Genomic DNA, 12,876 nt, shown 5'->3' with positions numbered 1-12,876 from the left:
ACGTTTCAACTTTATTATTAAATGAATAAGCAATTACAAGCAAGAGTCTTCGTAAGACTATATGACATCAAATGTACATAAATAGACACTACTACTCTTCTTGTCGGCACCATTGACAACACATAATTCGAAGTCATGCTGAAATTAATAAAATACAAGTACATAAATTAGTAATGAAAAGAAAAAGCATTCATCATATAAATATAAATTCATCATCTAGAAAAGCGAGAATAAAAAATTCTACGATCAACCACAAATCACAATTCACATAATCATATATTGAATTGCATGAACTTCATATCAAAATATAAATTCATTCAAACCATATTAAATTTAATCACATGAACGAATCAATTAATTAAGTAAATCAACTAGCTCTGATACCACTTGTCGGGGATGATTCCCCCATATAACCATATTAATGCGGAAAAGTAATTAATTACGCTAATCAGGAGCTAATTAATTCAATGATTATATGACAAGATCTAGATTTACGTTAATTAATTTTATGCGAGAGCATATAAGTTAAGCAACCGAAATAAGAGTAAAGGAGTACTTACATTGATTTTCGGTTCACGAACTGAAAGCTTTCACAATCCGTCTTCGTCTTGAACGTACAAGCCTCCACACGATCAAATAAGGGACTCTACTTCAAGGACTCGATGTGATGACACCTTAGTCTTCCGAAACGTAATCTCCGAGACGAATAAGAAAGATGAGTGGGCACAATCTTTATCTCACTAGATCACAAAACTAGGTGTTTCGAGATCTCTCTCTTATTTTACTAAGAATGGAAACGAATTTCCGAGGGGAAGAGAAGCAGAAGTGCACGGCCAAGGGAGGGCTAGGTTGCACGAAATTTCTCTCAAAATTTGCTTAAACTAATTGCTTATTTTTGCCTTCTCATGAACCCCTATTTATAGTAGTAAAAGGAGATATTCATGGAATCTTCCAGAATATTTTATTTCCTTTTATTGTGTTCACACTAGAGGATTTAATCTAGGCAATTGGATCACAACAAGTGAATCCTACTTTTTCTCTCATCCATCAGATCAATATCTATGAGATATTATTCTTTTATTTAAATAGAGAATAATTTATTTAGTGAGATAATAGAGGAGAATATATTATTCTCCTAAATATTCTCCTAAATACTTTCCTTTAAATAAGGAGAAAATATAGGACAATATCTTATATTTTTCTCTCTCCTTTATTTAAACAACTAAAGAGAAAATATTGGTAAATACCAATATTATAAATTTCAAATTTTAGGCACACGGCCAAGGGGGGATTTGCGCAAACCCTAGTGCAAAAAATTCCCAAATCCGATTTTCATATTTTATGCAAGGCCCAATTGCTTAAAACTCAATTAATTATTTATTTACTTGGTCCAACAATAAACAAATAATTAATAATTTTTTATTTACTTGATCAAACAATAAATAAACAATTCTACCATAAATATGTATTTAATTCTACGAACACCCGTTTTCCAGAATTAATGCTGTCAATCACAATTACAGCAAGTGAGATTAATAATGATAAACATTATTATACGAAAGTTCTTATCCGCCTTTATCAGAGCCGAATCAGGGACTATGGACCTAGTAATAGAAGCTTAACAAATCCGATGAAAAAGACGAAATAGTCCTTTCTCTTTTTCCATCGATTCGTTTAATCTTGGTCAAATACTCCACCTTGTAAGCCAAGACTGAACTCTCCTTTATACTAGAATTATATTTACTCATCGTGACGAGTGTCCACTGATATAGTCAGTTCGTGATCAAGATCCTCCAGGTTCAACCCGTATCAAGAGAAGTCAATTTTTCCGTTATACTTCTCTTGATACCTATCAGCTCTAAGCATTGTTGCTTCCCCAGCGAAAGATTCTTTCGAACGTTACTTACTTCGAAAGTGCGCGCAATCTATCGGTTCTGGAATCAACCCTTAGGTGAGAGAACATTAACCTTCTTTTAGGAAGGCTGGATTCCGTATCTGTAAATCATTTCCCACTCGAATTATGCTCTGAGAAAACTCCCAAGACATAAGTTGTGATTAGCATGAATAGCCTTTTAGTGAATGAGTCAAAGAGCTCAGTAACATAACCCAGTGTTCATGATCACTTCAGGATTTAGATCAAGTCTCACTGTGACCATCATAGTGGCCTCGGTTAGTGTGTCGTAACGGTCCTTAAACGACACATCTACACCAAGACTTGTCCGGGTCGTACACTTACCACAAGTGTAGAATGCTCCCACATAGTGATCAGCCTTCACCCATGTGTTCCACATATATGACTTTAGATATAGTTTTCCAGGCGTATATCAGTCATCGACCATGTTTTAGCACACCGCCCGAACTCAGGTGCCCAGCACGTGACTCAGTTAGATACGGAGGCTATGGAATAATGAATGTTTAATAAACCTCATTAAAATAAGAAATAACGCTTTCAATTCAAATAGATAATAAATGTCAAACTTAATTTTATTAATAATTTCAACGAGAATTTACATAAGTATCTTCTCGTGGGCAAGAATTCCTAACACATTCATTCTTCGTTGTCTGTTTGAAGCTTTATGATAAAACCTTAGTCTTTAGTCCATAAACAAACTTAACAACTTACGAAGAGACAAATGTAGATTTGCATGAACAAACTCTTCTTAGTTTGCTTAAAACGATATATTCGCAATCTAAGGGTCAAAGGACTATTGACCTCAGTACGATTGTTAGGAGAATCTATGATGTCTGGTTATGGGGCATTGAGAGTTGGAGACTCTATATTTCTTATAGGTATCTTCTGAAGGTACTGAATTGACCAGTGCACTTCTAGATACTGAATAAGAACAAACCATTTAACCTCTTATGTCTCGAGGTCACTACGTATGAATTGCATCATGCTTACCTCAATCCTGAAATGAGACATACCATTTCATAGCTTACGTATTTTCATTTGAGAAAGTCAGAGTTCAGATTCACTATGTGATTCTGAACAGGGCCTATTGGTGAAGTACTAAGTTGTGAAGATGTCATGAGTAACTTTGTGAAGATCTCATAGATATGGAATTCATGTACAAGATTGCAGAAATGCAATGTATATCACGTCATGCTTTGTTCCTTGGAATGTGAACAAATGAGTCATGACTCTTTTGGATGAAACAATGTGACTTGTTAGCTCCTCGTCAATACATTGTTTCTAACTTATTCACAAGCGACAAAGGAGTTGAGGAAATAACAACTAGAAGGGTAAAATGTTAATTTTGTGAATCCCGACTAGCTGATGATATTCATGAAGGGTAAACATAGATAATATTCAGTGGATCCACTCATCACAATTAAGTTGAATTCAATAAATTCATTTGCACCGAGAGATTCTCAGTGTCAACTCTTTAGTGGCCGGAGTTAGTTGACATTAAGCTAAACTTGGAAAAGGTTTGTGAACGTTTGAGTCCAAGTATGTTAGCTGAAGCTTTGTTCATTTGGATCCATGAGGTCACTGTCACAAGTCATATCGAGTAGGATTAGTTAAACTAGAAGCTAAGTTAAAACAAGAACGAGACAAGTTTTACGAAAACTACGAAAGAGTATTTTTGTCATTTTGGACATAGGACGAAATGAATGTCAATAAATTTTTTGACATTGTCATATGATGACAAATTCCACTCGGCCATAATAAGATTTTTGGGCCTTGAGGATTAATTTCATTTCATGGAATTTTACTTGAAAATTCTTAATGGGCCTTTCTCCTGTTGTCATGAACAAATGAAGAAAAATCTAGAAGCACCTTCTAGAAGGTGTTGGCCGTCCTGTAATATACAAACTTTTGCAACGCTCGACTTGTGAATTTGAATAAAATAAACGAGTTTTATTTTGAATCAAATTCTTGTTGCACATTATACGTCCTTAAATTTTAAATATCTTGGAGAAAAAAAAAATAATAATCATAAATATATTTAAGGTCGATGAAATTTCGGAATAAGGATATTCGAGTAAACTCGATATTAACTTCCGAATAAATTTATTCGGACCGTACTCGGAGACTTAAAATCTCAAGAGTGAAAATAAATTCCGAAATCCCTTAAATATATTTAAGATAACGAGAATTAATAAGAAATTCTCGGTTATTTTTCATGATTATTTTTTTTATAAATTAAGGACGAATTTGAGAGGATTTATTTGGAAAGGACTGAAGTGCAACAAAGTGAGGGACGAGCGTGAAAGAAAAAGATTTTTTAGGGGTGGTTTCAGGAGACGTGTGGCTCAATAAGAAGATGCCACGTGGCATTCTTATCCCCTTCTTTTTCTCCATTCCCATTCGGCCACCTCACCTTCTCTCTCTTCTCTTTCTTTCTTCTTCACGTGCACTACTACTACACTTCATCTTCTCCATGCGTTTTCCTGCAAAGAGTAACAAAGGAAAAAAAAAAATATATATATATCTAATCTCCTCCAAGCTAGCTCTCTCGGCCATCATCATCATCTCTCTCGCCATCTCCACTTCCTTCTTCCACCCTCGTTCTCTCTCTTCTCCGCGCGCCACCAGCCAAGCCGAGCTCTCCACCGCGCGCGCCACCAAGAGGAAGAGCGAGGCCGCCGTGCACCACCGGGACGTCGGAGCAAGGGGACATCACCGGGAAGAGGACGAGGAAGCAGTGGGTGAATGGTATTTCGCTGATTCGGTGAGAAATTTCATCTCCTTGGTTTGAATTGAAAACTAGGGTTCATAGCTCAAATATTGGGGGTTTTTTATCCGAGTCAAAATCAGTGGAATTGATGTGTTGTTTTTGGTTGTTGGACTTGATTAATGATGTTCCTAGCTCGGATTTGCGTAATTGAGTCGATATTTAATGATTTGAGAATTTTGAGCTCGCTGTGAACAGCCTCTGTAAATTGACGTGGACAATTCGGTACCGATTTAATTTGGATTTCTTAATATTTTTCCTGGATAATAGACGTTATGAGGTTTCTAAAATGACCAAGAACGTGTTAATCCGTTGTGAATTGAGTGAGTTATGAATTTTTGAAAACAGGGTATTGAAGCTGGAAATTATGAACGTGTGTTTGAATTTTTGGCCGAATTTTTGCTAGTGAACGAGGATTTATGGCTGATCCGTGGGATTTTGTTTTTTCTTAAGGTATTTTGTTGATCATGAGACGTTTATGAGGTTGATAAATGTTTGGGTAATGCTTGAGAGGCATGGTTTAATTTTTGTTGGAATTTTTGGACGAATTTCTTGTTATGGAATTTTGTTTTGGCCGTGTGATGTTTTTTTGGGCCGTTGTGTTTCGTGATGTGATTTTGAGCCCCGAGTTGAAATTTTTGATTTGTTGAGGTTGTGATTTGGATTTGAAATTAAATTTGGAAATGGATTTGAATTGGTCCGGATTTTGAATCGAGTATGTTTCCGGGCTCGTTGGATTGTCTCGAGAAATTTAGTTTTGATTTGAGAAAATGGATTTGATTGGATGACTCGAGAGTTGAATTTTGAAATCGATGAGTAATGTTTGAGATTGATTGTTCGTTCGGGCTCGGGTTTTTGAGATTTGAATCTTATGACGAGTCTAAAAATTTTATGACAAGTCTAGAAAATTTTGTGACAAGTCTAAATTTTTATGACGAGTCTAGAAATTTTATGACAAGTCTAAATATTTTGTGACAAGTTAGTTGGATTCGTGTTTGGTTGTTGACTTGGTTGGGCTCGGGTTTTTGAGTCGAGATGTCGGATTTGGAATTTTGGAATTTGATAAGAGTTTGAGTTTAAGGAATTAACTCGATGTCGGATTCCGCAGTTTGATGACAGATTTGGACGGACGAGCGGGAACCGGACGAGTCAAAGGCGACGATGCTGGATTTTGAAGTTTTCAAAGAAAAAGAGTTATCGAAATTAAAGCTTGATTAACTCATGTTAATTCTTTTGATGTTTCTACAAGTGTCAAGTGTCAAGTGTCACGGAGAGCGTGAAAATCAAGACATCGCTGGAAGTCGTCGAACTTTCTGTCGAGCTATTCCAAGTAAGTGAGGAGACATAAGTCAACTACTTACCAAGGGAATAATCTTGTTTGTTTGTGCATTTATTTGTTAGTAAACAAGAGTAGGCTAAGCCTTAAAAGACACAAATACCAAAGATTAAGGCTTCGGCCACTATTTATGGAAAACTTAGTTCGGGTTTTACCCGTAGGTTCAAATGCTAACATGAACCAGCCACGTTGTTATTTGTTATAGCTAGATCCCTCTACTAACCATAGGGATAGGTTAGATCAGAGGTGTCAGGAGAGCAGAAACGGACTCTCGGATTCGAACCGAGGGTAGAAGTACCGGGAGTCACGTCCCGAGTCTTCAACCTAAAATACTTAACGAGCAATAAAAGGGAAACAATAATTCTTTCGGGATTTAACCCGAGTCGCTCTCCTGTAAGTAGCATAGGTGTGTACTCTGAGTGCTACAGAGTACCCGAACTCTAATGAATTGATGTGTCGATGGTACCAAAAAGAATTGAACCCTGACGGGCTATGAGGGCCTGGGGGATGGCACTGAGTACTCATATCTCGGGGAGTCGACCAAGAGTCGTACCCGACTTTGTTGCCAGGCTATGAAGGCTTGAAGAATGCACCTTGACGGGCTATGAGGGCCTGTGGGTGGCGCCGACGTCGAATGAAGTGGTACCATTAGTGGATCCCAGACAAAACGAAAACTCTTAGGCCAGCGGAAAACTGCTGCTCGAAGTCTGAAGTTGGTCTCTTGTCATTCCGGAGGTTATGACAGAGAGATGTATAACCTTGCGGAGTGACAAGTGTTAGCTAGGATGTGATTACACATTATGCATGCTATAGAATTAGCGGTTTTTGCATCCTGCATTCTTTTGTGTTTGTTTGCACGTCACATGGCTTTGCATTAGTTGTTTTCCTTTCATAGGTTAGACTCCCGCTTACTGAGTCAATCGAGTCATAGTTTTATGACCCTTGGTAATGTAGAGAAGGGAAAAGCTTGTAAGCGGGAAACGAGATCGAAGACCGAGACCGAGCGCGTATTGCCTTGACCTATGAGCTATGGGGTTTCTTAACCGAGGGTTAGTGTCTTTTGTTAAAACGTTCCGGAACGTATTTGTATAGGAGTCACTATAAGACTCTATAAAACCGAAAAATTTCCCCGGATTTTCGCAAACTATTTTAATATATAAAAGTATTATGATCTATTGTTTAATATGTATGATATGAGAGTTGATCGGTCGCGGCTCGTGGGCGAGCTGTCGCTCGCGGGTCGTGACACGTCCAACCCAAGGAGAAAAGGGAGATCATTTTGTGCATTGATGTATGAAGATACTTTCCAAAAGAAAAGAGGAAACAAATTTCCTCTATGAGGAAAAAATAATGGGCGGCATACACAAGGCAAGAGAGAAGCAAAAGAAAAGAGGAAACAAATCCATGGTCTTCTAGAAAACTACATGGCCGTGTGACTTAAGAGGGAATAAGGACAATAGTTGCTCATGAATATGTGATATTCTATAGAAGAGGAAACAACCTTTATGAAGGTAATCTTTCTCCTATAAATTGTTTTCTCATCCCACATAAGTTAGAGATTGAGAGCCTCTCTCTCTAGACATTGTGGCCGCCCCTCTCTCTCTCTCTCTCTCTTTCTAGAACTCTCTTTTCGTTTTGTTTTGGCCCCTAGGTCCACATTTGACCTAGTGTTTATTTTAGTTCTTCGACTCTTAGACTTATTCTTGAGTCATCGTGTTTAAAAGTTCCACACACACTAATTCCTTCTTATCTCGAGTGATTTATGTGATAGAAACTTTCGTGGTTACTCGAGTTTCCGAAGAATGAAGAAAGACAAGCTGTGTGGGGAGACGAGCGTTTCAACCTCCACAAGCTTTTCAACGATCAAGGTTCATAAAGGTTAGTAAACGTGTAATCGCTTTTAGATAGTTTTAATAATAACATGTGCTTGCTCTTTGTCTAGGTTAGTAAAATCGTTTCTTAACCCTAGATCAATTCCAACATATAGTCAGTTCGTGATCAAGATCCTCCAGGTTCAACCTGTGTCGAGAAAATTCAATTATTATGTTATACTTTTCTTGACACTTATAAGCCCTAAGCATTGTTGCTTCCCCAGCGAAAGATTCTTCCGAACGTTCATACTTCGGAAATGCGCGCAATCTATCAGTTCTGGAATCAACCCTTAAGTGAGAGAACATTTACCTTCTTTCAGGAAGGCAGGATTCTATATCTATAAATCACTTCCCACTCGAACCATGTTCCGAAACTCCCAAGGCATAAGTTGTGATTAGCATAATAGTGGCCTTTTAGCGAATGAGTCAAAGAGCGCAGTATCATGATCCAGTGTCAATGATCACTTCAGAATTTAGATCAACTCTCATTGTGACCATCATAAGCGACCTTGGTTAGTGTGTCGTAACGTTCCTTAAACGACACATCTACAACTAAGACCTGTCTGGGTCGTACACTTACCACAAGTGTCGAATGCTCCCACTAAGTGATCAAGCTTCACTTGTGTTCCACATATATGGTTTCAGATTCAGCTACCCAAGCATGAATCAATCATCGACCAGTTTTAGTTCACCATCCAAGCTCAGATGTCGAGCATGTGACTTAGTTTGATACGGAGAATATGTGTTGATGAATGTTTGATAAATCTTAATGTATAAGAAATAACGCTTTCAATTCGAATAAATTATAAATCACAAAACTTTACTTTATTAATAATTTCAATAAGAATTTACATAAGCATCTTCTTGTGGGCAAGAATTCCTAACAAAGCCATTTAGAGGTCATCACCTCTTAGATATACTTTTCCAAAGTTCATTTGAGATCTTGGCCTTTCAGGTTTTTCCCATCCCCTTCGATCTTCTTGCGACCAAAGTGATCTCCACCAATGACCAAGCCGGCTGACCTTTTAAAGGAATCTTAGAAATCGTGGCCTTTCGGGCCTCGTTCCCCAACCACCATGATTTCCTTGAAACCGTAGGAAGACCATCCGCCTCAACATGACGTGGGTATCTGAATACCTCCGTGATACGGACGTCGTAAATGTCGTGCAACTATCGTATTAATTTTTTTTATTAAATATATGTTTTATGCGAAATGAATGGGTATTTATAGTTAAAATATATATATATATATATATATATATATATATATATATATTTTGAAGTGTTTGTTTAAGTTTTTCGAAATCTGAAGAAAAAAAGTTGTTTGAGGATTAATATGTTTATCAATAAATATCTGGATGTCAAAAAATCTTCAAAAAAAATCATGAAATTTATTTGAAGATTGATTTATATTAAAAAAAAATTATTGAGAAACATGTCGATAAATTTGCAAACGGTCTAAGAAATATTTTTTGAAGACTTATCGTATATATTTGTCTATAAATTTCAAGATGTCAATAAATCTTCGAAAAAATTCTCATATTCTTTGAAGATTTATTGACATCTAGATAATTACAAATGGACATCTTAATAAATTTTCAAACGAAATTTTTTTCCGAATTCCGAAAAACTTAAAATTTCACTTGGAAATCATATTTTTAACTTCCAATACCCATTCATTTTGCATAAAACATATATTTAATGAAACTCTATTACTAAAATAGAAGGGTAATTAAGACATTGTATAGGTGACAAATATGCAAAAAAAAAAGACACGAATGCAATTTAGACTCATCTGTGATACAAATGAAATAATGTGCTGTTGTTGTGACTTCAACAGCAAATTCCACAAGATTATAGCAGTAGAGTATTTTTTGGGCTTGTACTCTCATGTCTTGGACCTTAGCAAACATGAACAGTACACTATCAAAAGCCAACGTAACATTTGTTTCTAGACTGAAATATTGAAAAAATAATGTATCGTAATATGTTTATAAAAGCTCAAAATATTGTGTTCCTTAAAATAAATACATTTTATAGGTTAAACAAGTTTGCTTTTAACCCGGATCCTCTGTCTCTCTCTGTCTCTCTTTGGTGTCTCCCTTGGTGTTCCTAAAATCAAAATAAACTAATTTAATCATTTTAGTTTATTTTTAAATAAATATAAACTATTAATTAAATTAAATGATGACATGGCTTATTTTGATTGGAGTGATACCTAGAAAGACACTAGAAATGGACATCGGATCTGGATTCGTTTTTTTTTCTCTCATTTATAATATTTTGTTTCAAGTGATTTAATCAACTATTCAAAAGTCCATAAAAAAATGTAGATAGCCAAGAGAAAACAAGAGTACAGAGAAACAGAAATAATAATAATAATAATAATAATAATATATAGTCTAATTCAAATGGTACATTTTTGGTACATTATTTTCATGCTTTATCCCATATGACTCTCTTAATTGTTGTTATCTTTATATAAACATGTGTTAGTAGTACCTTTTAGTGCCAAAATATTGGCACTTTTTATTTAAGAAGAATTGGTCGCAACTATCTCACCATGTCGATGTTTCATTTTATTAAGAAAATATCTCACCAGACCGAAGTAAACTAAATTAACTAATATAGTTAATTTAATTTACTTAAGTCTGGTGGGATATATTTGAAGTAAATTAAATTAACATAACCAATTAATTAATTAACTTCGATCTGATGAGCTATTTTTTAAGTAAATTAAATTAACCTAACCAATTAATTAATTAACTTTGACCTGATGGGCTATTCAATGGGGCAACTAGGCTAATAGCTCATCCTCCTTTAAAAAAATAGCCAAAGTTTCATTTTATTAAGATCACCAAGCCGAAGTAAATTATTTAAATTTATTATGATAATTTAATTTACTTTAAAATATATTTTTCCAGGGCGAAGTAAATTAATTAATTTACTTCGGTATGGTGGACTATTTATGTTAATAAAAAAAATGGGGATAAATCATTAAAAGATGTAGAAAATTAGCTAATTGCATCAAATATTTGTTATTTAATTGTGAAATGAATTTTTTTTTCGAAAACAAAAATTAGTCGTGTCTAATGATTAAATAATAGTAATAAAAAGAATGAAAAAAAAAAAATTTGAATAGAAAAAAGAGGAACGGAAAATTTGCTATATTTGATAAAAATGGTGAAACAAAAGCTAATATAAAAAGTCCAATGAAAAATAATATCTGAATATATTAGACTACAAATAGTAAAATAAAAAGAGTATATTATAGAACCATGAAATAATAATATTACAATGAGTTTTTTTTATTTATTAATTTATTGAAATATTATTATAAAAAAACGCCCATTTTATATGTATCGCCGAAGGTCAAGGAAGACCATGAGCAGCCTTTGGGTACGTGCTTGTCATATATTTAATGGACAGTTAGACTAGTAGCCCAATAATTCGATCTTCTTTTAAAAAATAGTAGTCAAACTTTGGTTTTATTAATAAAATAGTTCATTAAACCGAAATAAATTAAATTAAATGCTTTAATTAATTTAAGAGATTTATCATTATCTACTCTCTATTAAGAGGGGAGATTAAAATAATAGCGAAACTATCAATTTATTTTAAAAGATAACTGACATTGATTAAAGACCCGAAAATACCATTCTCTTATCACACCCGCATCCAAATACCCAAACACCACACGACACCACAATCTTCCTCTGCGATCTACCGGATCTTCGTCGGAGACTCGCCGTCGCCGGTACCGAAGAAGGAGCTTCGGACTCAATCGCCACCACCTCGTGTCCCTTCGGGAGAAGCTCGCACCAGTTCTCCTCACCGGTGGTTCCGAGGTTGATTCCGACCTGAGTGTCGTTCGGATCGCCGAATTCCAGGTTGAATCGCGTGTCGAACTCGAAGGTGGCAGAGGCAGGGCAGGCGCACTCGGCGGTGGGGGTGCGATTTCAAATTTTAGGGTTTTTCGTTCGACAGTTGATCTTGATTAACTGTCAAACTTAATCCTGATTAACTATCACGATTAATCAGATTAACATTAATTGTGACGGACTTCTTCCGAAAACGATTTCGAACATCGGCGAGTCTCGTCGTTGCGCCGATTCGGTCTTTCGACAGTCGCAAGTTCAGTTATGCATATTAACTGTGATAATTAATCAGATTAACTGTGAAATTTAGTTTGATTAACCATGAAAATCCTCCCGGAAACAATCTCAAACATCAGTGCGTCCCGCGGCTGCACCGATTCGACCGTTTGAAGGTCGCAAGTCCAGTCTTGAAATCGCCGGAAGAAGCTAAGATTTGAGAGCTTCGTCACCGAATGTCAAGACCTCGTTTTTGACGTAGACAAACGAGACTTCGTCGGAGAATGGAGCAACGTTGGAGGCGATCCAGTTAACGGCGGCGTTCGGATCTGAAGCTAGGGTTAAGATTTCGCCGTTTAAAACTTAGATGAAAACTTCGATTTTGGCACCCGAGACAGCGGAGATGATAGTTAATATTATTTACTTTAACAGTTAATAATAACAACTCTTAAGAGTATTATTGGAATATTGGAATGTTATTATAACAAATTGGTTATTTTATTAAATATGTTAATAGTTGGGCTATAATTTTAAAATAGAGAGGTTGTTTGGGCTAGATACCTAGCCCGTCCTTAATTTAATTGACTTCGGTTTGGCCGAAATAAATTGAATTATCTGTTTTAGTGAAAATAATTTATTTCGGAATGACGGACTATTTTCTTAAAAAATTAATATTTGGTTATAATTTTAAAAGAAGCTAAAGGATTGGTCTCTTGCAACAAATTCTTATATATTTAACCACATTGTTTTGTTTTTACATAATCAAATTTAAAGTCAGTAATAAAAGTTTAAAATAAAAATTCAAAAAGCATCTTATGATCAATCGAACCGTATATTAGATATCGGATAAGATAGATTCAAAATAAAAACAAGCATTTACGCAAATTCGACTTTGA

At 35.4% G+C, this 12,876-nt stretch overlaps 1 long non-coding RNA gene across 2 annotated transcripts; it reads left to right on the top strand.

Annotated features, from left to right (window-relative positions):
- Positions 1-4,364: 4,364 nt before the first annotated feature.
- On the top strand, positions 4,365-9,057 carry LOC149404154 (uncharacterized). Of its 2 annotated transcripts, none has more exons than XR_016294466.1 (3): positions 4,365-4,676; positions 5,788-6,009; positions 8,842-9,057. It is a non-coding gene; the product is annotated as an uncharacterized LOC149404154 (long non-coding RNA). The 2 variants fall into 2 exon arrangements; XR_016294465.1 differs by lacking the exon at positions 8,842-9,057 and adding an exon at positions 6,970-7,432.
- Positions 9,058-12,876: the final 3,819 nt, after the last annotated feature.

Source organism: Urtica dioica, chromosome 2, assembly GCF_054948205.1.
Source record: "Urtica dioica subsp. dioica isolate 48M chromosome 2, U.dioica_male_clone48M_v1_H2, whole genome shotgun sequence".
NCBI lineage: Eukaryota > Viridiplantae > Streptophyta > Magnoliopsida > Rosales > Urticaceae > Urtica > Urtica dioica.
The sequence above is the reverse complement of the archived record's forward strand: the minus strand, read 5'-3'. Positions and strand labels throughout refer to the sequence as shown.